We start from the raw sequence: 26537 nt of genomic DNA, 5'->3' as shown, positions 1-26537 counted from the left end.
GGAGACACGGAATCGGAAACAGGCTCCAGGCTCTGAGCCATCATCAGCCCAGAGCCTGACGCGGGGCTCAAACTCCCGGACCGCGAGATTGTGACCTGGCTGAAGTCGGACGCTTAACCGACTGCGCCACCCAGGCGCCCCGGAGATAGAGTTTTAAAAGAGGTAACTACAGTACAGTGAATTCATTAGGGTGGGCCTTAATCCAATATGACTGGAGTCCTTATAAGGAAGAAAATTAGGACACAGAAATGTATGGAGGGAAGATCATATGAGAAGAGAGAGAAGACAACCATCTACAAGCCAAGAAGAGAAGCCTTAGAAACCAAGCCTGCCCACACTTTGATCTCAGATTTCTGGCTTCTGGAATTGTGGGAAAGTAAATTTCTGTTGTTGAAGCCACCCATTCTGTGGTACTTTGTTATGGCAGCTCTAGAAAACTAACAGTATGAGTATATGATGAAAAGAAGAACTATTGAAGGAGAAGTAATTAAAGATAGGAGAGTAAGGGAGAAGGAGGCAGAAGGATTTTCTGGAGAAAATCCCCAGAGTGACAGAAAACTATGTGGTAAAATCCAGATAGATGGTATGTAGTGATTTGAAAAATAGCACCAAAGATATCCATGTCAATTTCCTGGAAACTATGAATATTACTTTATATGACAAAAGATGTGATAAAGTTAAGTCTCTCTCTCTCTTTTTCTTTTTTAATTAGCAGGGGAGGGACAGAAATACATTGGGGGAGAGAGGCATTCTCTTCATTGAGTATGGAGCCCGATGCTGGGCTCGATCCCATGACCCTGGGATCCCATGACCCTGGGCTCGCATGACCCTAGGATCATTGAGCCAAAATCAAGAGTTAGATGCTTAACTGATTGAGTCACCCAGGCACCTCTAAAGTTAAGTCTCTTGAGAGGAACAGTTTATCTTGAATTATCTGAGTGTGTCCTAACCATAATCATGTGTGTCCTTATAAGAGAGGCAGAGAGAATTTTGAGACATATACACAGAAAGGGAGAAGGTAATGGGATATAACCTCAAGCTGAAGAATGCCTTAGCCACCAGAAGCTGGATGAGGAAAGAATACATTTCTTATGTTTTAAGCCACCAAGTTTGTGGTAATTTCTTAGAGCAGCCAGAGAAAACTAATAAGATGGGCTAAGGAAAATGTCTTCCTTTTAGACATGAAGTATAAAAGTAGGGATGTTTATACATTAATTATCTTGGAGGTGGTGAAGTAATTAAGACTATCCATTTTTAAAAATGTTTTAAGTTTATTTATTTATTTATTTTGAGAGAGAGAGAGAGAGAGAGAGAGAGAGAGAGAGAGAGAGAGAGAGAGAATGCAAACAGGGAAGGAGCAGAGGGAGAGGGAGAGAGGGAGAATCCTGAGCAGGCTCTGCACCATCAGCCGAGAGCCCAACACGAAGCTTGAACTCACCAATTGAGGGATCATGACCTAAGCTGAAATCAAGAGTCAGATGTTTAATTGACTGAGCCACGCAGGCATCCTAAGACTGACCATTTTGTAAGCAATAATGCCTCACAAGATTTTATGATGTTTTTATTTGGTAGAGACCCCAGACTTTAGACTGAACCCCAAATATAATAGAAAGCATTCAGATTTTTAAAAATCTTTTACCAACAAACAGTAAAGCTTATTTTGCTTCATGAAGTACTTATAGATTAAAAAAATCAGACAGTAAATACAGGTTCAGTAATGAAATACCCACCTCCTCAAGATATGCATGTTTCATAAGTAAGAAATTTCCAATTGCTTTTCTTGAGGTCAAAACAACATTCATAGCAAGATTGCTTCTTTGAAATTCTGTAATAGTACAGTGTTCTAGATTGTGATATACTGCAACATAGCAAAGTCTAATGGATTTTCCTCACGAAAATCTATAAAAATTGCTATGACTGAACACTGCTTCAGAACTTGGTAAATACATTGTTTATCTAAAATCTTGTATGTGTTATCATACTTATTCTGGCAGGTGGGGGGAAATTTGGGTGACTGTTTGTTGTTAGCAGAAGGATGAATTAGTTTTGCACCTATGAGTTGGCATCCCATAAAACCCATTCACAAAATAGTTGCTTACTGGAGTTTTTTTATCATTATGGCTGAGAAAGAGAGGCACATCTGTGCTCCTTGCAATATGAGACATTCATCTTTCAAGCAAATATACGTGCCAGAAGAGATTAGGATATGAGCAAAAAGATTCAGTAAGTGGTTCTATTTGAGACCATGATTCCAACATTAGAGGCAAAATTGAGATTCAACCCTATAGCTGTATCGTGAAAAGCCACAATAACCATATGGAGGCTTCACACATTTTACTTCTGTTTGAGTAATTTGGTAGAGAAAACAACATGAAAAAGAAACATGTTTAGAAGTCCTTAAAGTATTACTAATTATTTATTTAGCTTGTTTCAGAAATTTGATATGTTATCTTAAACAAATATGAAATTCTCTAAGCATACAGCATAAAGTCATGTTCTAAACCCAAGTGTTTTTTCTTCCTAAGGACGTTTGTTCAACAACACACAAATGAAACAATGGAAAGGGACACTGTGTGTGTGTGCGCACGTGCTGGGGAGAGGCTAGAAGGTGCAGAAAACCCAACCACTGGGGGCATCTTCTAGCATTTCTTGAACCTCAGAGATTTTTTTTTGAGTTGAAGTTTTCTTTCTTTTTTTAAACTTAAATTCAAGTTAGTTAACATAGAGTACAGTCTTGGCTTCAGGAGTAGAACCTAGTAATTCATCTCTTACATATGACACTCAGTGCTCATCCCAAAAAGTGCCCTTCTTAATGCCCATCACCCATTTAACCCATACCTTCCCTTCCCTCCAGCAACCATCCATTTACTCTCTGTATTTAAGCGTCTCTTATGGTTTGTCTCCCTCTCTGTTTTTATCTTATTTTTCCTTCCCTTCCCCTATGTTCATCTGTTGTGTTTCTCAAATTCCACAAATGAATGAACTCTAAAGATTCTTGGCCTCTAATCTCTGACTCTAATCCTTCACCTGTTTCAATTCTCTTTACGAACAACAGCAACCTGTTTTATAAGTTTCCTGGGTTTAGTGACAATGTCATTCATTTTTGTACCCACATATGTATATAGCACGGTGCCTTGAGGTAAAATACTAAATTGTCCTATGTTGATTATTACAATAGTCATTTATCTGTTTTGCTGATTTCAGTTTACATTTCTACAACATATTTATATTAAAAACATAATCATATTAAAAGTGTAGTTCAGGCCACACGTGCTTTTAAAAACACTTAATGGCTCTGATTTCATCAAAGTAATGAAGTACATACAGACTCCTAAAAATCTCCTGAAATAACCCTACACAATCTGTCCCAACTTACTGTCCCAGCGGTATCCTGATATCCTCAGCACCCTTAATGAAGGCTGGGATCCACCAACATGCCACATTGTTGTCCTTCTCAAAACCCACAGGATTACTGAAGATCTCTGAGTATTTGCACCCAATAGTTTGTCTTTTTGAAAGACCCTTTCCTCTCTTTATCCCTGGCAATGTAATTTTCTCCTTCCTCTCTGCTCTAATATCCTTGATCTGCCCTCTTCTTGAATAATATAAGTACCTTAGAAAGCTTTAATTTTTTTCCACATATAATTTTTAAACTTTATTCCATTATTTTATTCTTCACATTAGTCAAAGGTATAACACTTGTTTTTCTTCTGAGTTTCACCTTTCATATGTTCCTTCTTTCTTGTTTCAAATTCCTTCATTATGAAGTAGATCCATTTGTAATACTTTCTGCAAATAGCTATTGGTAGTAAAACTGTTATAGTCTTTATTTGTTCATCAGAAAATCCCATTAGATCTTCAAAATGGCTGCAGAATCTGACCACTTTTACAACTTTGACCACCATCATTCTAGTCTTCTTCAAACAGGTGATGGGAACAGCTTGCTACCTGATCACACTGCTTCTGCTCGTCCTCTCAGTAAATATTGCTAATTACCTCCCAAAGATCCATTCTCTTCTCTTTTGTTAAAACTCGTATCCTATTATAGTAGAATGACATAGTAATGAGCTAAAAAATGACAATTCCTCACCTCTCTTGCAAATGAAGTGGTTGAGGGGATGTCAGAATTGTCTCTGGGTAAAGCCTTGAGGAAAGCTCTCTTTTGAAGGAGCTGATAAATCTGGGAAGAACACTCATTTCCTGTTGCCTCTTCCTGCATTTTAATGCCTGTCATGTGAAAGTGGTAGCAAGAATTTCAACAGCTACTGAGTCTAAAGTAAATCCAGGAGGATTACTGAGACTTTGGTACTGATATCTTTGAGGAGTAGAGTCTATACTAGCAATTTCCTAATTGATACAATTTAAGACTAATGCCCACATAGCAGCTAGAGGAATATTTTGAAAATGTTGGTTTGTAAGAGAAAACATAAGGAAATTTTTTGCATTTTTGGAGTAGCCAAAAATTTTTTTATACATTACCCCTAAAAATACTAACTAAAAAGGAAAAACGTGACATGAAGTATATTAAAAACTTTCACCAAAAGATCACAATAGATATTAAAGATGCAGAGTGGTAGAAAATATTTTTTGACGTATATATCTGACACAGACTTTATATGCAAGAAATATAAAGGACTTCTACAAACAAGTAAGAAAAATACTACAATCTAACAGGAAAATGAGCAAAAGACCTGATAGGTGCCTCACAAAAGAAAGTATCTAAATTACCATTAAACATTTGAAATGTGCAACTTCATTAATTAGAAGGGAAATTAAATGAAAACTAAATATAATGAAAACTAAGATAATGAAATAACAATATACATCCCCCAGAACAGCTAAAACTAAGAAGAATGACAGTATCAAGCATTGAAACATAGCTGGTGGATGTGTAAGTAGATACAACAATTTAGAAGAACTGATTGGCTTATCTACTAATCCTTATCATACTTAATAGCTTATACACCAACAATTTCACTCCAAGGTAAAATCCAGGAGAAATTAATATATATTGTGGTAAGCTGAATAGTGCCCCCATAATGATGGCCACATCTTAATCCTCAGAACATGTGTTACCTTGTATGATAAAGGCAGGTGTGATTAAGTTAAGGCTATTGAGATGAAAAGACTATCCTTGATTACCTGAGTAGGCCTGATCTAATTGCAAGGGTCCTTATAAAAGGGTTACAGGAGGACTTAGGGAGAGAGAGAGCAAAGAGTGGAGTGATGCTGTTATAAGTCAATGAATGCCAGCAGCCTCCGAAAGCTAAAGGGGCAAGGCATAGAATTCCCCTTGAGACTCCAGAAGGAACTAGACCTGCTGACATCTTTATTTTTTCCCATGCACTTCATTTCAGACTTCTGAAGTATGAGAGCAGGAACTTTATTTTCATTAATACTATGTTGCCATGTCTAGATAATGTAAGTGCCCAATAACAATTGTTGGAAAAAAATATGTGAATGAATGAATGCAAATGTTTTTATTTCATTCTTTTTGATAGATAAATTATCATGGTATATAATTGTAGGTTGACCGTTATTTCCTTCAGCATGTTGAAGAGGCTTCTGGCTTCTCCTTATTTTTCAGTTCTTTCCTTTGTAACTTCAACTGGATGTTCTATCCTCTCTGTCTCTAAACTTCACTATATCCATCTCTTTATTTCCTTATTCTGTTCTCTGGGTAGTTTGCTTAATTCTATATCAAGTTGATGAATCCTTTCTGTTTAACTCATCTATGTAAAGTGCATACATTGTAAGGCTAAATCTCAATGAATCATTACAAAATAAACATACCAAACATACCCTATAACTACCACGTAGGTCAGTAAGTTTTGTCAGTACCCAGAAGCCTCCTGTTCTGATCAGGGTTACATTCTTTTAATTTTTCCATTATAGAATTTTAGGATGACAGTTAGTTTCTTTTGGCCCTTTAAAAAATACAATTTATTGTGTTCTGGCTGCTATTGCTTTTATTGAGAAGTCAATGATGAGTTTTATTATGGATCCCATCAACCTAGTCTGTTTGCCTTTCTTGTAACCAATTTTATGATTTTGTTGTTTTTCTTTGGTTTTCATTGATTTTACTATGATGTGCTTATGTGTAGCTTTCTTTGTATTTATCACTTTTGGGTTTTCTAATGCTACCTGAATCTATGGCTTGATCTCTTTTGTAAGTTTTTAAAAATCCATAGCCATACTCTCTTCAACTATTTTTCTGTCCCATTTTTCTCTCTTCTTTTTCTGAGACTTCGGTTACACATCTGTTCAAACTTTTGCTGTATCCCCTTTGAATCTCCTTTGTAATTTTCTTTATTTTCCTTCCTTTTGTTTCTCTACTTAATTCTGTACATTTTCTTCTACATATTTTCCAGGTGACTTATTCTTTTTTTATCTGTGACTAATTTACTATAAGCCCATATATTGAGTTATTAATATTCAGTCATTACATTTTTCATATCTAGAATTTTCATTTGATTCTTTTTTCATTATTATTTATTTTTATTTTTAAATCTACATCCAAGTTAGTTAGCATATAGTGCAATAAAGATTTCAGGAGTAGAATTGAGTGATTCATCCCTATGTATAACACCCAGTGCTTATTTCAACAAGTGTCTGTTCATCTGTTTTGTATCTTAAATTCCACATATGAGTGAAGTCATATGATATATTCTTTCTCTGACTTATTTTGCTTAGCATAATATCCTCTAGTTTCATCCACATTGTTGCAAATGGCAAGATTTCATTCTTTTTGATTACCAAGTAATACTCCACATACCACATATGTGGTATATATACATACCACATCTTCTTTATTTATCTGTCAATGGACATTTGGGTTATTTCCATACTTTGGCTATTGTTGATATCGCTACTATAAACATTGGGGTGAATGTATCCCTTTGTCACAGCATACCAGTATCCTTTGGATAGATACCTAGTAGTGCAATTGCTGAGTCCTAGGGTAATTCTAGTTTTCATTTTTTTGGGGACCCTCCATACTGTTTTCCAGAGTGGCTGTACCAGTTTGCATTCCCACCAGCAATGCAAAAGAGTTCCCCTTTCTCTGCATCCTTGCCAACATCTGTTGATGCCTGAGTTGTTAATGTTAGCCATTCTGACTGGTGTGAGGTGGTATCTCGCGGTGGTTTTGATTTGTATTTCCCTGATGATGAGTGATGTTGAGCATTTTTTCATTTGTCTGTTAGCCATCTGGATGTCTTCTTTGCAAAAGCATCTATTCATGCTTTTGCCCATTTCTTCACTGGATTATTTGCTTTTTGGGTGTTGGGTTTGATAAATTCTTTACAGATTTTGGAAACTAACCCTTTATCTGATATGTCACTTGAAAATATCTTCTCCCATTCAATTGGTTGTCTTTTAGTTTTGCTGATGGTTTCCTTCACTGTGCAGAAGCTTTTTATCTTGATGTCCCAATAGTTAATTTTTGCTTTTGTTTCCCTTGCCCCTGGAGACCTGTTGAGTAAGAAGTTGCTGTGGCTGAGGTCAAAGAGGTTTTTGTGTACTTTCTTCTCTAGGATTTTGATGGCTTCCTGTTTTAATTTTAGGCCCTTTATCAATTTTTTAACTTTAATTTTATTTTTTTGTTTTTTATTTTTGACAGAGAAAGACAGAAGTGTGAATGGGGGAGGGGACGAGAGAGAGGGAGACAGAGAATCTGAAGCAGGCTCCAGGCTCTGAGCTGTCAGTACAGAACCTGACACAGGGCTTGAACTCATTGACTATAAGATCATGACCTAAGCCGAAGTCGGGCGCTTAACCTACTGAGCCACCCAGGCACCCCCTATCCATTTTGAGTTTATTTTTGTGTATGGTGTAAGAAAGTGGTCCAGGTTCATTCTCCTGCATGTCACTGTCCAGTTTCCTCAACACCATTTGCTGAAGATACTGTTTTTATTCCATTGGATATTCTTTTTTTTTAAATTTTTTTTAATGTTTATTGATTTTTGAGACAGACAGAGACAGAACATGAACAGGGGAGGGTCAGAGAGAGAGAGGGAGACGCAGAATCTGAAACAGTCTCCAGGCTCTGAGCTGTCAGCACAGAGCCTGATGTGGGGCTCGAACCCATGAACTGCGAGATCATGACCTGAGCCGAAGTCAGACGCTTAACTGACTGAGCCACCCAGGTGCCCCCCATTGTATATTCTCTTTTGCTTTGTCAAAGATTAGTTGGCCATACATTTGTGTGTCCATTTCTGTGTTCTCTATGGTGTTACATTGATCCGACTGTGTGTTCTTGTGCCAGTACCATACTGTCGTGACAATTACAGCTTTGTAATACATCTTGAAGCCCAGGATTTTCATGGCTTCAGCTTTGCTTTTCTTTATTTATTTTTTAGATTTTTTTAATGTTTATTTATTTTTGAGACAGAGAGAGACAGAGCATGAGTGGGGGAAGGGCAGAGAAAGAGGGAGACACAGAATCTAAAGCAGGCTCCAGGCTGAGCTGTGAGATCATGACCTGAGCCGAAGTTGGACACTTAACCAACTGAGCCACCCAGGCGCCCCTGGTTTTCTTTTTCAGAATTGCTTTTACTATTGGAGATATTTTCTGGTTCCATACAAGTTAGAGGATAGTTTCTTCTAGCTCTGTGAAGAATGCTGGTGTTATCTTGATAGGGATTGCATTAAATACGTAGATTGCTTTGGGTAGCATTGACATTTTAACAATATTTGTTCTTCTAATCCATAAGCATGGAATCTTTTTCCATTTTTTGGTGTCTTCTTCAATTTCTTTCATAAGCTTTGTATAGTTTTCAGTGTATAGATTTTTCTCCTCTTTGGTTAGATTTATTCCTAGGTATTTTATGTTTTTTGATAAAAATGGGATAGATTCCTTGATTTCTCTTTCTGTTGCTTCATTATTGGTGTATAGGAATGCAACCAATTCCTGTGCATTGATTTTATATGCTGTGACTTTGCTGAATTCCTGGATCAGTTCTAGCAGTATTTTGGTGGGATATTTTGGGTTTTCCATATAGAGTATCATGTTGTCTACGAAGAGTGAAAGTTTGACTTCTTCCTTGCTGATTTGAATGCCTTTTATTACTTTGTGTTTTCTGAGTGCTAAGGCTAGGACTTCCAATACTATCAGTATTGGATTGAATATCAGTGAATATTCATTTGAATATTAGTGTCAAGAGTAGACATCCCTGCCATGTTCCTGAACTTAGGGGGAAAACACTCACTTTTCCCTATTGATGATGATATTAGCAGTAGATTACTCATATATGGCTTTTATGATCTTGAGGTATGATCATTCTATCCCTAGTTTCTTGAGTGTTTTTATCAAGAAAGGATGCTGTATTTTGTTGGATGCTTTCTCTGCATCCATTGAGAAGATCATACAGTTCTTGTCCTTCCTTTAACTAATGTGACGTATCACATTGATTGATTTGTGGATATTGAACCAGCCTGCATCCCAGGTGTAAATCCCAATTGGTCATGGTGAATAATTTTTTTAATGTGTTGTTGGATCTGGTTGGCTAATATCTTGTTGAGGATTTTTGCATCCATGTTTATAAGGGAAATTGGTCTGTAGTTTTCCTTTTTAGTGGGGTCTTTGGTTTTGGAATCAAGATAACGCTGGCCTCAGAATGAGTTTTCAAGTTTTCCTTCCATTTCTATGTTTTGAAATAGCTTCAAAAGAATAGGTGTTAACTATTCTTTAGATGTTTGATAGAATTCCTGTGGAAAGCTATCCTACCCTGGACTCCTGTTTTTTGGGGAGATTTTTTATTATTAATTCAATTTCTTTACTTGTTATGGATCTGTTCAAATATTCTATTTCTTCCTGTTTCAGTTTTGATAGTGTATGTTTCTAGGAATTTGTCCATTTCTTCCAGATTGCCCAATTTATTGGCATACAGTTGCTCATAATATTCCCTTATTATTGTTTGTATTTCTGCTGTGTTGGTTGTGATCTCTCCTCTTTCATTCTTGATTTTATTTATTTGGGTCCTTTCCTTTTTCTTTTTGATCAAACTGCCTAGTGGTTTATTGATTTTGTTAATTCTTTCAAAGAAGCAGCTTTTGGTTTCATTGATCTTTTTCCAGTTCTTGAAGGTGTAAGGTTAGGTTGTATATCTGAGACCTTTCTTCCTTCTATAGGAAGGCCTGGATTGCTATATACTTCCCTCTTATGACCACCTTTACTGTATCCCAGAGGTTTTGGGCTGTGATCTTCTCATTTTCATTGGTGTCCATGTGCTTTTTAATTTCCTCTTTAACTTCTTAGTTAACCTATCCATTCTTTAGTAGGATGTTCTTTAGTCTCCAAGTATTTGTTGCCTTTCCAGATTTTTCTTGTGGTTGATTTTGAGTTTCGTAGCATTGTGGTCTGAAAATATGCATGGTGTGACCTCCATCTTTTTGTACTTGCTGAGGGCTGATTTGTGTCCCAGTATGTAATCTATTCTGGAGAATGTTCCACATACACTTGAGAAGAATGTGCAGTCTGCTGCTTTAGGATGAAATGTCCTGAATGTATCTGTTAAGTCCTTCCAGTCCAGTGTGTCATTTAAAGCCATTGTTTCCTTGTTGACATTCTGTTTAGATGATCTGTCCATTGCTGGAGGTGAGATTCTTTATGTTTGTGATTAATTGATTTATATATTTAGGTTCTTTCATGTTGGGGGCATAAACGTTTACAATTGTTACATCTTCTTGGTGGATAGACCCCTTAATTATGATATAATGCCCTTCTTCATCTCTTGTTACAGTCTTTACTTTAAAATCTAGATTGTCTGATATACGTATGGCTACTCCATCTTTCTTTTGTTGACCATTAGCATGATAGATTGTTCTCCATCCCCTTACTTTCAATCTGAAGTTGTCTTTAGGTCTAAAATGGATTTCTTGCAAACAGCATATAGATGGATCTTGTTTTCTTATCCATTTTGTTACCCTATGTCTTTTGATTGGATGGTTTAGTCCATTGACATTGACATTTAGAACAAGAACTGAAAGATATGAATTTATTGCCATTATGTTGCCTGTAGAGCTGGAGTTTCTGGTGATGTTTCTCTGGTCCTTCCTAGTTTTTGTTGCTTTTGTTCTTTTTTTGTTTTGTTTCATCTTTTCTCCCCTCAGAGAGTCCCCCTTAAAATTTCTTGCAGGGCTGATTTAGTGGTTATGAACTCCTTTAATTTTGTTTGTCTGGGAAACTTTTAATCTCTCCTTCTATTTTGAATGACAGCCTTGCTGGATAAAGAATTCTTGGCTGCATATTTTTCTGATTCAACACATTGAATATATCCTGCCACTCCTTTCTGGTGTGCCAAGTTTCTGTGGATGGGTCTGCTGTGAACCTGATCTTTCTTCCCTCATAGGTTAAGGACTTTTTTTTCCCTTGCTGCTTTCATAATTCTTTCCTTGTCTGTATATTTTGTGAATTTGACTGTGATATGCCTTGTTGATGATCAGTTTTCGTTGAATCTGACTGGTGTTCTCTGTGCTTCCTGGATTTTGATGTTTGTGTCTTTCCCCAGGTTAGTAAAGTTTTCTGCTATGATTTGCTCACATAACCTTCTACCCCTTTTTCTCTCTCTTCATCTTCTGGGACCCTTATGATTCAGATGTTGTTCCTTTTGAATGAGTCACTGAGTTCTCTAATTCTTATGTCATGCTCTGTTGCCTTAGTTTCCCTCTTTTTTTTTTCCTGCTTCATTATTCTCCCTAAGTTTGTTTTCTATATTGCTGATTCGCTGCTATTCTTCATCCATCCTTGTTGCTGTGGCATCCATTAGAGATTGCTTCTCAGTTACTGCATTTTTTAAAAATTTTTTTTTCAACGTTTTTTTTTTAATTTTTTTAATTTTTGGGACAGAGAGAGACAGAGCATGAACGGGGGAGGGCCAGACAGAGAGGGAGACACAGAATCGGAAACAGGCTCCAGGCTCCGAGCCATCAGCCCAGAGCCTGACGCAGGGCTCGAACTCACGGACCGTGAGATCGTGACCTGGCTGAAGTCGGACGCTTAACTGACTGCGCCACCCAGGCGCCCCAGTTACTGCATTTTTAATTTCATCCTGACTAGATTTTACTTCTTTTATGTCCACAGATTTTACTTCTTTTATGTCCATAGCTTTTTTCAACCCCAGCTATGATTCTTGTTGTCATGACTCTAAATTCTGGTTCAGACATCTTGCTTATATCTGTGTTGATTAAGTCCCTGGCTGTCATTTCTTTCTGTTCTTTCTTTTTGGGTGAATTTGTGCCAAGTTCTGTGTTTCAGCTTATGCAGATTGTTTTGTTAGTCCTCACATCAATATTCTTGGTGTGCAAAATGCTTTGATGCTGATCTAGCTGCATTTCAGGGATGAAAAAAATGGAGAATTTCCATGCTGCTCTGCCATCTTGACCCTGCCCTGTTAATCCTCTCTATAGTTCTAGTTTAATGTGATTTCATTTGATTCTTTTTTATAATTTCTACTTATCTGCCAATATTATCAATTTTATATTTTATTTCCTTAAAAATATTAAAATCCATTTCCAATAATTCTGTTATTTGGATTTTGGGTTTGTTGGTTTCTGTTACCTGTTTTTATCCTTGTTGTGATCATGTTGTCTTGTCTCCCTGTATCTTGTTTATTTTTTTAATGTAAACAGCACATTTAACCCAATGCAATACGGCTAATTTAGGGTATGATGATGTTATTTTCCATCAGAGAGGATTCATATTTTCTTCTGGTACATGGCTACAAATTCCAGATCATCTTTTTTTTTTTTTCAGATCATCTTACTTCAATAACAGTTTGTGATGATTCTTATCTGGGAGCTAGTGCTTATTAAAAGCCTGTCTTTTAATGATGGACTCACATTCCTAGGGTGTATTTCTGTGTGGACCCAAACCCAAGTCCAGGGTGTTTGCCATGACCTGTATTTTGAGTATGCAGTGAACTCCAATTCTTGTCCCTTGATACCATGAATCTGTTCAAAATCCTACTAAGTTCCTGATTTTCTCAGATGCTTTTTCTGGTATAAGCATATACGTTAAGGAAAAGTGACCCCAGATACAAAGCTCTTCTGTCTTCTTAATTTTATCCCCTAGATCTTGGTCTTCTAATTTATCCTTGCCTCTTTAAATTTCAAATGGAATCAAGTAGATTAAAAAAATATTTTGCCAGCTTTAATAGTTATTCTTAGCATGAGGGTTGATCTGTTTTAATTTGCTATAATTACCAGAAATGAAAGTCAGGAGGAATTACTAGCCTTTTCAGTTATATAAGTTCTATTTTATTCTTTCTAAAGTTTGCCTGTCCTTTTCTATAGAGACTTCTTTTGGTATGCCTTAGATTCCTTTTATATATCTTTTATTTTTATTCTAAATACAGTTATCTTATAGTGTCTACTCAGTAACTACATTATTGGAGGATATAATTTGTTCTTTATTGTGGGTTTTTAAAAAAGAGACCTCTGGGTTTGCCTGCTAGATTTATCTCTTAATGGCTGTATGACCTTAGGCAGTTTGCCTAAATTTTTAAGGCTATTTTTCTTTCATCTTTTTGAAATGGAAATTGTGTTAAATATAATTCTCATAGTTGGTTCTGCAAGGTCGATTTTTGTTTTTGTCTGTTTGGTTAATATAAAGGGAATGAAATTGGGACTAAATTAAAGTTATAAGTTATAAATAAGTTATAAATGTTTTATTTTGTAGGTATAGAAAACTTGTTACTTTGGATCTTCCTGTAATCACAGTGATTCAGTCTGACATTACCTTGATGGATAGGACTTTAATCTTACTGCTAGAGAAACTTGGGAATTTTTGCTTCTAGAGCTATGGAGAACTCTACTACAAAATGTGCTAGATGTAATTTAAAACCTTTTAAGGTTTATAAGGGAATTCCTCATTGTCCAAAAATAAAGAAAAAGCAGGAATCTAGTGGGGTAAGCCAACACTGGATTTGTGGCCTCATAAAGGTATTTTCTGATAAAAGAGGCTTGTGTTTTCGTGATGAAGTGATTCCAGTAGTCAGTTCCTTCAAATGGATATTTTCTTGGTAAAAAAGATAATCTAGAAAAAAAAATCTTCCCATCAGCAAAGATATGTGACAAGGTCATTTCTTCATTCTTGGTTCCGGCAAGGGAGGGCAAAAGAGAACGAATTTCTTAAGAATTCCTGAATACAACACTGACCTCTTGTGGAATTGTTATTCAGATTTATGTAATCCCAATCCTAGAAATTAGAATTATGTGGTCATGGGTATCTGGCAGAAGCAAATAAAACTATTCTCCAGAAAAGTCTGCATTTAATTCTGATCCCATCATTATTTCCATAGATTTAGACTAACTGAATTTACAATTCAGAATTAGAAAACATTTAAGAAACAAGCCATTGTGAGTGAGAATCCGTATGAACAACAATAGAATCTGAAATTGGGTAGAGCATCAATGGGAGTTTTTGTTTTGTTTCATTTCATTTTTTTGTTAAGATGGGCTAGACTTAATTATGTTTATAGGTCAATATCAAAAACAGATTTAGATGGAAGAGTCAGGGGAAATAAACCAGAAGAATAGAGAAAAGTTGGAGGAAGAGGGCCCATTCATCCCCTGAGGAAAGGAAGCTGAGGTTGAAATATGAATTAAGCAGGGAGAAGACCTTGACTGATTTGTGTTTCAATTGTATCAATGTAATAGGAAAGCTGAAGGAGGTGAGATTGAGTATGGGAATTGGAAACTTGAGGACATGGGTAAAAGTTTAGATTTTGCAAAGAGGAGAGGAAGATGAACAAGAGAAGGACTAATAATGATCAGTGTTGAGTGCATGGATGTGCACATGAGAATTTGAGCTATTTTCATCTTATGAAGTGTGGCATTTTCTGTCAGGTATGGGAAGATGGAAAAGCTGTAAAAAACAGTTACAACCAAAGGCATATTAAGAGCAAGGGCAAATGACTAATTCTTGCATCAAGAAAAATATGAAATTCTATTTAATATTTTTATTTTAAGAAGAAAGGGATTATGTTTAGGAGCTTTGAGAGATTTTGTTGCAGTTGAAGTGATTACAAGTTTTAAAGTTTTTATGCTAGAAAGAGTAAACATTAGCTATCCAGAGAATTTATTTACACGAACAAATACTGGACAAATAAGTCTTACTGAATTTCTTTAGTTTTTACCTGATTATATTGGTTGCCAAACATTCTAAATAGTGTTTTCTCTTTCTCTAAATGTGTATTGCAAAGCATGGAACAAAAAAGTCAACCTTAAAACTTTTAAACTATATTCAGAAACTGGTTAGACACTATGCATGTTAAATTTGAAACCTTGACAGCCAAAGAACAAGTGCATGTATGAATTTTAAGTGATTTCTTACATCATTATTTCAATGCTACTGGAATCATTCACTGTGTTAGGTGTTCTAATCATTTATTGATTTTCTGGTAACTAGCATGGCAGCAGCAACAAAACCTCATACACTTCTGTCTAGAATTACTGCTGTACCATAGCACCTGCTGTGAGGAAAATTAAGTATAGATGAGAGATCCTTGTTGATTTAACTCCCAGCAGGTTCCACATGAAAAAAAAAAAACAAAACAAAAAAACCCAAAACTTTGTTCCAGGACATCCTCAAATAAGAGAAGAATAAGGAGAAATGAGGGGATCTGAAACAATAAAAGGTAAAATGAATTGAAAAAGTAAACAAGGTAAGACATAATTTTTAAGAATTGTGAAATTCAGGGGCTCCTGGGTGGCTCAATCAGTTAAGCATCTGACTCTTGGTTTCGGCTCAGGTCATGATCTCACAGTTCGTGAATTGCATTCCTGCTCTGTGCTGTCAGTGCTCTGCCTGCTTGGGATTCTCCCTCTCTCTCCCTCTCTGTCTGGCCCTCCCCTGCTTGTACTCTCTCTCTCTCTCTCTCTCAAAATAAATAATAAATAAAATTAAAAAAATAGAAATGAAATTCAGAGGCCAAGAAGAAAGGGCATCCCCAATAATGGTTTGGTGAGAGAGCTAGGCTTGGGAACTGCCCATTGTCAAAGGAAGTTGGAGTTGGTCTGATTCCAGTGCTCTTGGCATCTCACACAGCTCTTTGGCAAGAGAGTCTCCTCTGGAGGCTGCTAACCACTTAGTATCCCTCAGAGGGAGTTTATGAAGAACAGTAGGTAAGATAGAGCCTTGTTTAACTTAGTTTCTATATTCAGTTTTGCTACTAAGAATTTCATAAATTGCCAATATTTTCTTTTTGTTATTTTAACATCGTGATGTTTGTTTAGAAAGACAGTGAGAATTAGAATGAGATATATTTTAGGCCTGACTAAAATATGATCAGGGCCTAGAAACATCTCTCCAGACGTCTCATTATTTTGACTTAGCCTAGGAAGCTCAAGAAAACTGTTTCCAAACCACCCAGTTGTTATATGCTACTCCCTTGATAGCACGCTGCTTCAGTCCATCTAACTCCCTGCTTCTGTTTCTGCCTTCAGAAAAGAAGGCATCTAATGTGGAGTAACCGAAAATCAAAAGAAACATGCTCACAGAAAATATGGCTAAAAGAAGTAAGTTTTTTATTCATGGATGTGACAAAAGTAATAGCATCTGTAAAATAATACAAATAAAATTTATTATTTGTATTAATACAAATTTATTAAATATAAAAATTATTTTTGTAATAATACAATAAAATAGTGGTATAAAATAAAACTAGAGAGTCCAAGAGAAATCATATCGGTGTTTAAACTTCAAATCATAAGGCCCTAATGCTTTATTTTATAGGAAATCCCCTCAGATCTTCATCCAGAGGCTACCTGATTATCTACTTTTTTCCATTTGCAAATGGTACATGCAATAGGTTGGTCTAGATAATCCTGAGTAATCCACTAACCTGCAAACTCCATGAGGGCAGAGACCATATTTACCTTCTCAATTTTGGATTTCTAGTGCCTAGCATATGCCTACCACATAGTAGCAGCACGATAAATATTTGTTGAATTAATGAATAAATGAAAATTAGTTAGGGTGATCAAGAAATCTAGATCTTTTGTATTACCCAGATGTGTGATATATCCTGAGAGACATGAAAAATCTCAATTGTGATGCTAACAGTCTTGTCTTTTGGAAATAATTGTAATGGAAAATATTTCACCTTTTTTTCCCCAATCTGTTAACTTTGTGTTGAATGACCTAAAATGTGGAATTTATAACTGAGAATATTGGCAACTACTTAGATTGAAAACAAACTATATTCAAAATAGTCACCTCCATGTGGAAAACTGATACCATTTTTAAGCTTCTATATATGTATATTTTTAATGTGTCTTGCTTGTCTAAAACAGACTTTATCAAATTTAACTCTAAGTTTTGATGCATACAACCTAAATATTGTCTCAGCTAAGAAACTTTTGATCAAAGTAACAAGCTACTTCTTGCCTTAATTCAGCATAAGGAAGCTGGTGTTTCTGAACTCCAGACTAATCCCATGATAGCAATAGTCCTTGAGTAGTGTAGATTCCTTTTGCTTCTATTTCTGAAAAAAGATAATGAATAGAAAGACAGCTGTAAACAATAGAAATCTATTCTCTTACAATGTGGTTTAAAATGAATTCGAAAACTTGTCAGAATATTATTATTTGTATGTGTTATAATCAAGGATGTGTGCCAGGGAATAATCCTTTCACCTAGAATGAGAGAGCTAACCATAAAATATGTTGATTAAGAGCACAGACCCTGGAGCCAGACTAAGGTGCTTAAACCCTGGCTATACCACTTAGCAGCTATGTGAATTTAAAATGGTGGTAGTAATATTACCTATGTAAAAGGGTTGTTGGGAAAATCAAGAGTTAATATGAAGTTCCTAGAAAGTGTCTGGAATATCATTAGTGCTAGATAAGTGTTTAGTCTCCTATCCTTTCTGATAAAGTAACATGGAGAACTTTAATCATCCTTTGGAGAAACCTATGTGAAAGGGAAGAATGACATGTAACCAGGTTAACATTAATTACATCAACAGGTTGGCTGTATTCTCTGTGCGTTTGGGCAGTCATTTTACTACTGGTTCTGTCCTAAGCTGACTTTGTTTTGGTGGATCTGGAAGAGATTTAGGGAATTCTTTGGAGATCAAATTCCTCAGCGTGGCTCTCTCTCTTGGCTTAGACTAATGTACTATATTGGAGCAGTAACCCCCTTAAATAGAGCAGTCAGTCCCCAGGAGCTTAGATGTCCGTCTCCAACTTCTTTGCTGAGGCCTGTTTTTCCTTGTAGGTGACAATTTTGGACAGGACCAAAGACAACTCCCAAGCTTGTTCTCTCTAATAGGTGGACACATCTGCCCACATGCACCTTTTATGCACACTAACCCCAAAGTGGTAAGTAGCACCTCGACTTCTCTCCAAAGCATCCTGCCAGTGTGCTCTTGCCCTCTATAGTTCCTGGGCAGGAGTCAGTAACCAGTCCACGTGGTCCTCCTAATGCTGGAGTACATATCAAGTTCTCTGACTGCTCTTCCTGAAGATCCTCTGTAGCCCTCTTTGCTCACAGCATCCCAGTGGCTCTTCCCACAAGAACCCTAAATCTTTTCTCCGATCTCACTGTTTAACCCTTAATACTCTCAGTGTAGGCTTTAGAACTGTCTAATTTTTGACAACATCACTTTGAAATGTTTAAGTTCTACTGGATGCAGTCCTTCATCTCATTTTAATAGCTAGTGTTCATCCTATCTTGGTATTTCAGTTAAAATTTCCCATTTTGTCCCTTTTTAGAAGCAAAACTTGGTTCTGTGAGGACATTAATGGTAGAGATTTTTTTAAAAGTTTTTTTTAATCTAAATTTTGTTTCCTGGAAGTTCCTTCTTGCCAGGTGTGTTGTTCTCTGTCCTTCATCCTGGGACCTTTCCTCAATAGACTGGTGGCCCCTGACTGCTCACATTTCAGAGTGAGATACAAAGAGGTGACAGAAAGCCCTCTCCACATGTGTGTAGATTGAAGTATCAACTGGTGGGTTTCTCTGTAGCATAATCCAGCTGGACAGTTTCATTGAAGAGTACAAGTCATAAAGGATCTGTTAGGTCTTTCCTTTAGGGATGGTCACCCCAAGGAGGAAATCCTCCAATCTCCTGCTTTTGAGTTGTGGATTATTGAACCTGGATTTCCAGTTTTCTCCAAGCCAAGAAGTGAAGGGTATTAGGGTTTCACCCTTTATAATGTAGTACTTGACTAACACAATCTGTGGAATCAGCTCTATCATCTTTGTGGAAATGACATTTAGGTGAGAACCTGAAGGTTAAGTCAGGTGATTTATACAGGGAGTAGAAAAATCACTGGTTTAGTAGTGGTTGTAGCATATCTGAAATCCCTGAGCAGGTGTTTAAAGGTTTGAGGTGTTACCAAAACCCAATGGGCAAATAGAGCAGGTAAGATGGAGTAGAAGAGATAGACAGAGGGGCAGATTGTATAAATTGTTAAAGGACATAGTTAGAATTCTGGATTGATTCTAGGTGTAATGAGAAGCCATACAAAGATGTTAAAGAGAGTGGCATGATTGATTTTAGGTTTCTAATAAAATAACTCTGGCTGCTGCCAGGAGAATATATTTGAACAGTACAAAATTGTGAGTCAAAGAAGAGTTAAAGGCCCTTGGGAACTAGAGGCTCTTGCTGTAATTCAGACTGATGACTTGAAAATGAATGCCAAGAGGGAATTCTAATCCCAGGAGTTGCAGAGGACTGGACTGATCCTTCCACAGATAATAATTATAATACACATACATGTGTCTATGCATACGTGTGTTTGTGTATATAGAATTTAAAAGCATTGAAAAATGACCAGAAGCAGGCAGAACTTAGGACTTAACCCTAAAAGGAGACATCCATACACACTGGGCAAAATTCACATTTATATAATTTATTTTTAACACAAGCTACACTGAAACAGAAAGCCAGAATTCTACTGGTTTGAGAAATGCGAGGTTGGAGTTCCAGGATGTCAGAGTGACTGAAAATGTAGAAGAACCTCCTGCAAAGAAGGAATTTATAGAGAGGGAGACCAAAAATATGAAGATGAACTCTCTTCAAATCCTTGGCTAACTTCTGAACTATGTATGCATGGGGGAGAGGCCATGAAGTCCATTAAAAGTAATAGCTGAAAGGATGGAAAACTGAATAGAAATTTTAGATGCTTTTCAAAGCAGAGAAGTCAGAGTTTGGAATTTAGTCCTTTCAAATTAGGGAACTTGGTAAACTCCATGCGTTTTCCACCCACCCACCCACCCACCCTCACAAAGCGTAACACTAAGCCTCCACAAATTTTAGGTGATCATCCAGGAATTTAACTCCTTTCCAGAACAAAACCCAACATTTTTCTAGAGAAGCTAATAGATTCCAGCATTTCTACAATGAAACACAATATCTGATATACAATACAGATTTCCAGACATGCTGAGAAACAACAAAAAAAGTTAACCATAATCAAGACAAAAAAAGCAAATGAATCAGATATGAAAATTAGCGTACAAAGACTTTAAACTTGATTTTATAAATATGTTAAATGACCTGAGGGAAACAATAGTTCTAAAGAGTGAACAGATCAGAAATCTTGGTAAATATTAGTTCACAACCAAGGGAGTTCCCAGGGTAAAATTCAAAACTGGCCCTCATACACATAAGGCAAGGAGAGACCAAATAAAAAGGCAGACCACTGCCGGTTGGTAGATGGCAGTTTTAATAAGCAAAGGAACTTGGATATGAGGCTTGTCTTGGGTGTCCGCAGGATGAGTAGATCTGCATATACACCCACCAGAATCTAAAGCTTACATAGAAGGCTTAATGGAGTTCAATTGTATCAGCTTTTTACATGAGGGTAAAAAAAATTCAGATAAATGAAAGCTGAGAGAACTAGTTTTCATTAGGTCTGTACTTCTTAAATTTTTTTTTTTCAACGTTTATTTATTTATTTTTTTTGGGACAGAGAGAGACAGAGCATGAATGGGGGAGGGGCAGAGAGAGAGGGAGACACAGAATCGGAAACAGGCTCCAGGCTCTGAGCCATCAGCCCAGAGCCCGACGCGGGGCTCAAACTCACGGACCGCGAGATCGTGACCTGGCTGAAGTCGGACGCTTAACCGACTGCGCCACCCAGGCGCCCCAGGTCTGTACTTCTTAAAAAAAAAGTTTATTATATATTCATTCATTCATTCATTCATTCATTTACTTATTTATTTTGAGAGTGTGAGCAGAGAGAGAAAGAGAGTCCCAGATAGTTTCAACAATGCATTTATCTTCATGCCTATGTCCTTGAAAGAATTCCTAGAATAGGAACAGTGGGTAGAATGTACATTTCAAGTAAGTGAAGGGAATAACCAGCCTCTGATTGTCTGGGTCCAGCTCACAAGTCAATCATAGGTTATGTCCTTTTGATGACTTACTGTAATAGTAAAGAATGAAAATCTATAAAAAAAGCTAGAAATTTTAGAATTGAAAAGTACAGTTTCTGAAATGATCAAAATCATGGGATGGGCTTAACAGCAAATTAGAGGAAGCAGAAGAGAGACAGTAACTAGAGGACAGGTCAATAAAAATTATCCAATCTGGAGAAGAGAAGGAAAACCAAGACTGGTGAAAGAATTAACATAGCTCCAGTGGCCTATTGGATGATATCAAGTGATCTAACATATGACTAATTTGAATTTCAGAAAAAAAAGGAAACAGAATGCGGAAGAAAAATATTTCAAGAAACAACAGCTCAAATTAAGTGAAAAAACATCATCTGACATGTCCAGAAAGCTCAGCATATTCTAAAAAAAATAACTACAAAGAGGAACCACACTTTAGGCACATCATAGTCAAAGTGTTGGAGAGAAAACGTGGATTTTAATCACATATCATACATAGGAACTCTGAGATATGAATGTTAGCTGCCTTTTCCTTAGAAATATTGGAAGATAATAGAATGGCATCTTCAAGATACTGAAAGAAAAATAAAATAATTGTTGAGCTAGGGTTCTATATCCAGTGAAAATGCCCTTAAAACATGAGGGTAAAAAAAGTTCAGATAAAGGAAAGCTGAGAGAATTAGTTTTCATTAGGCCTATACTTTTTTAAAAAGTTTATTAATTAATTAATTCATTCATTCATTCATTCATTCATTTACTTATTTATTTTGAGAGACAGCATGTGAACACAGAGAGAAAGAGAGAGTCCCAAGCCTGACACAGGACTCAAACTGTGAGCTGAAATCAAGAGTTGGATGCTTAGCCAACTGAGCCACCCAGGCACCGCAGGCCTGTACTTTCAAGAAATATAAAAGGTTGTTCTTCATGCCAGAAAGAAATAATACCTGATGAAAATCAGATGTACTGTAAAGAAGGGCACAACAAATGGCAAATATGTAGTAAAAATAAAATATTGCTTTTTTTTCTACTCCTGTTTTCTGCATAAGATTACTGATGGAGGTTAAGGCATTTATAACACAAGTAAGATATATAAAAACAATAACAAAAGGATAGGAAGTAGTTAAATAGAATTTTACTGTCACAAGATTGTTAATTTTACATGAATTAATATATACCATTAAGTCTAAGTAATCTCTAGGATAACCACCCAAAATTATACAAACAGGTATAGCTAAAAAGTTGATAGACAAATTAAAACAAAATCCTGAAAATTATTTGGTTCACCCCTCCTTACCCCCAAGAAAATCAGGAAAGGAGGAGCTGAGAATCAAAAAACAAGACAAATAGAAACCAAGCAGCAAAGCAGTATGCATAAAACAACCACATCCATAACAGCATTAAATTTAAATGGTTCAGCAGACCAATCCAAAGGCGGAGTTGATGACAGGAGAGATGGAATTGAAGGATGAAACAGTGATATGCTGGTAGTAGATTCTAGCTAATGTTGTTCGGTAGAAGGTGTGTATTGTGAAAACTATCTGATATAAAGTGATATTGCTTTATTTTATATGTTAAAACTTTTACAGATTTATCAAGCCTAACTTTAGAGCCACAAACAGAATTCACTATAGTTAATGGTTTACCTCCTTCCTTCCCTGCATCCGCTGGAGACAAAAGTACCCACCCAGGTACTAAATTATCTCTTTCTTTTGGATGTTTACAGTCTGGAAGGCATTGAAATACCTAAAGAATAATAAAACAGGAGAACTGGGGCTGATACACCCGTGGTTATTTCTTTCCAGAGTTATTACTTTCCTTTATATGATCCAGCACAATGTAGTATGTATCTATTTTTAATGATACCCAGGGGATAAGATTCCTCTTGGCAACTTAGAGCAATGCTTAGCAGGTTTCTCTGGAAAGGAATGTTTTATATGTACCATGAATCCCTTGTGTTTCTCTTTGAGTTTATTTGAATAAATTAAGAATTTGTTGAACACCTGCTATGTGCAGTACAGTGAGGAATGACAATTAAAGGCAAAATCAATATTAAAAAGGTGTCTTGATTCTTACTAAATTTAAATATATGTGTGGAGAGAGATACATAAATATTCAAGTAGTTAATTAAAAATCTAAACATTAATGCCAAACATTAATTGAATGGCAAAGACAATAAATGCAATACAAGTCCCTAGGAAGTATAGACAACTGTGAGATGGGCTGGTTAGGAACAGCTTCAGGGAGAATCTGAGACTTTCTCTGGCTCTGAAATCAAATGTAGGGTTCAGACTGATAGGGAAAAGGATGAGAGCTCATTTTAAGAGAAGAAAATTGAAAGATGCTGTGCGCTAGTGGATCTACATGTTGTGCTTGAAAACAAAGAGCCAGCAAGCCCAGCTACAGCAGAGGGTTTGAGTGGCCATGCACCACGATCTAAGATGGCAAAGGCAGGCTGGGCAGAACTCATGGGAGGCATTGGATGCAGGTTAAGTTATTTTGACCATCACCAGGAAGTCACTGGCTGTGGTTGAGAAGAAATGTAACATGGTGGAAACAGTATGAGACTTAACCTTGTAAAGAGTTGCCTGGATTAGTGGCAAGAAGATTCCTCTTATTTTGACTTTAGTATAGTCTGAGAAAGATTTGAGTAAAGCAGAGTTACATGTGAGAAAAGAATAAGCACGTTTACTATAGTGCACCTTTATAAAGCAAATACGAAAATGCTAATATTGTTAGTTGTGGAATCGTTTCAATGAGAACATTACATATTGTTGAGTATCTGAATTTTTGCCAAAGAAAATTTGTGTGACCTTAGTTATGATCTGTTAGTGATCATATAGTTACATCTTCTAATAGCCTAGAACTCAATTTAGACGAACTGCCCTGGGTCCCCAGGAGAAGGGCTCAGAATTTAAAAGTCTGTCACTGGTGTGACTTTATTAGCTCTCCTTTGTTCACGGGGCATAAGCTTTCTACAGAGATGTAATTTTTTTTTTTTACTAATAAGAATGAATTAATAATTCCTCCATAGAGGCTTTCATTCTGCATTTCATTTTGGTTTCAGGCTTATTTCAACCTTCTTTGTGATAAAGTGGAGGCACATTTTTATCTTTACTTGTTTGCTATGAAATAACATAGGTACCAAAATATCTACAGCACCTGTATAGAATATGGAAACTTTGGAGTGCTAATTGGCAATATGGTACATCACCAGATAGCACTTCAGGTGGAACTCTTAAAAAGAAATAGCAAAAGCTCTTTTCCTCTACTTTTCTTGATAAAAGCTTTATTTATTACAAAAAGCTGGGGCTTGGGTTGTAGGCTGAATTGGGAAGGAATTGGAGAAGATAGTTTAAAGTGAAAAAAACACTTTAGAGAAAAATTTATTCTTTTGAGCTTTTCTTGTGATATTGTATCATCTGCACCCATGAGTCTAGTAGGCATCAGAGTCGGTGAATTTTCCTAGGAATTATCCTCTGCCTGCTTATGTCACCTTTGTGTATCAAGAAAGCTATAGATATCAAAGGAGGCCCTGGCAGCAGTATGGAATAGGACTCTGCAATTTGATGACATAACGATACTACCTGTTAGATCATTTCAGGGAAAAATTTGATAATAATTAGGCTGGATATGATTTATATAGTGCTATTATGGGTGAAAACATTAGAAACCATTTAATTCTGATTTCTTTTCATTTTTGGCTTTTATATATTGTTTTGGATTATATGTGTTATTAAATTTTGTAAATGCAGAGATCTTTTAATGTTATCCAGAATTCTACAAACTTGATGCAATTTGGGTTCATTATAGATGGTCAGAATTACTGAATTAAATGAATGAATCATTGTGTGCTTCAAAATAATTTTATATGTAGAACAAAGCTTAGTAATTTTTAAGACATAGCTTTTGAATTCTTCTGGTCTTAACATAAAACCTAGCTTTAGATGAACCATTGAAAAAAATCAGGGAAAATTTTCTTGCAAAAAGTATCCTGCTTGTTAGAATCTGGACAAATCCTTGGCCAGGTCATTTCCACCATGGTTAAATTCTAGGATGATTATTCTCAACTAACCTTTAGGGAGTGTGGAGAGGATAGCCATTCAGGGATGAAATAGGGTTATTTTGTCTTCAATCCTCTTGTTCTGGGATTTCACATGAATATATTTTAAATTTCCATGAAATAGAAGCTTCCCACTTATAGATATGAAGGATGGATATGCAGTTATTCACATATTGGCTTTTATCTGCATCTCTCAAAGGTTTAGAGATGTCTTACTTTAGCATGACTTTATTTCTGACTATTTTTGCCTGCATTTGTGAATGTTTGTGTGTGTGTAGGTTTCTGATCTCAGGAATGCTTTGCTGTGCTCCTTTATTTTTTCTTTTTTGCAATTTCACATAGCTTATGAATCCTTTTCTAACATATTTTGTCTACTTATTTGAAGTAGAATTTTAACAAAAGGCATTCAAAGGCATTACTTATAAAAGATATTATAAAGTAGCTTCAAATACTCAACTTAGTATGGAGTTTGCTAAGGAACCAAAACCTGCTTTGTATTCTCTTCAAAAGAGTAGAGTTGCCCTGGGGCACCTGGTTGGCTCAGTAGGTTGAGCGGATGACTTTGGCTCAGGTCATGATCTCACGGTTTGTGAGTTCAAGCCCCACAAGGGGCTCTGTGCTGACAGTTCAGAGCCTGGAGCCTGCTTCAGATTCTGTCTCATTCTCTCTCTGCTCCTCTCCCACTTGTGCTCTCTCAAAAATAAATAAATGCAAAAAAACAAAAAACAAAACAGGAGTGGAGTAGTCCCCAGTTTGCCTGCAGCAGAGCAAAATAATGATAAGATAGGGAGGAAAAAATTAGAGGCACGTCTCAGTACTTACATTTTTCTTGTCCTTGGTCTAGCCTTCCAGAGCAAATGTGATACAGTATTATTATGATGCCTGTTCCTAATTGAAATCTATAGCTTTATTGTGATTGCATTTAGACACATGCAGTCAAGTCCTATCCTATAAACTGATGGTTACCAGAGGAGAGGTAGGGGGAGGGGGGTGTGTGAAAAAGATGATAGGGTTCAAGGAGTGCACTTTTGATGAGCTCTGGGTGATGTATGGAATTATTGAATCACTCTAGTGTATGCTTGAAACTAATATAACACTGAATGTTAACTAGAATTAAAATAAAAACTTTAAAAA

General features: G+C 36.3%; 1 long non-coding RNA gene across 3 annotated transcripts in view; it reads left to right on the top strand.

Moving 5' to 3' along the window:
• Positions 1–26537, top strand: part of LOC111560501 — a 46749-nt gene that overhangs the window by 10958 nt on the left and 9254 nt on the right. The window contains exons 3-5 of one of the 3 annotated variants that reach the window (XR_006598068.1): positions 15582–15638; positions 16447–16518; positions 18221–18324. This is a non-coding gene — a long non-coding RNA (uncharacterized LOC111560501). Of the gene's footprint in view, positions 1–15581; positions 15666–16446; positions 16519–18220; positions 18325–26537 lie in introns of all 3 variants that reach the window. The other 2 variants (XR_006598067.1, XR_006598069.1) reach the window with 2 other exon arrangements.

This window comes from Felis catus, chromosome B2, assembly GCF_018350175.1.
Source record: "Felis catus isolate Fca126 chromosome B2, F.catus_Fca126_mat1.0, whole genome shotgun sequence".
Classification (NCBI taxonomy): Eukaryota; Metazoa; Chordata; class Mammalia; order Carnivora; family Felidae; genus Felis; species Felis catus.
Note: the sequence above shows the minus strand (reverse complement) of the source record. Positions and strands in the feature narration are given on the sequence as shown.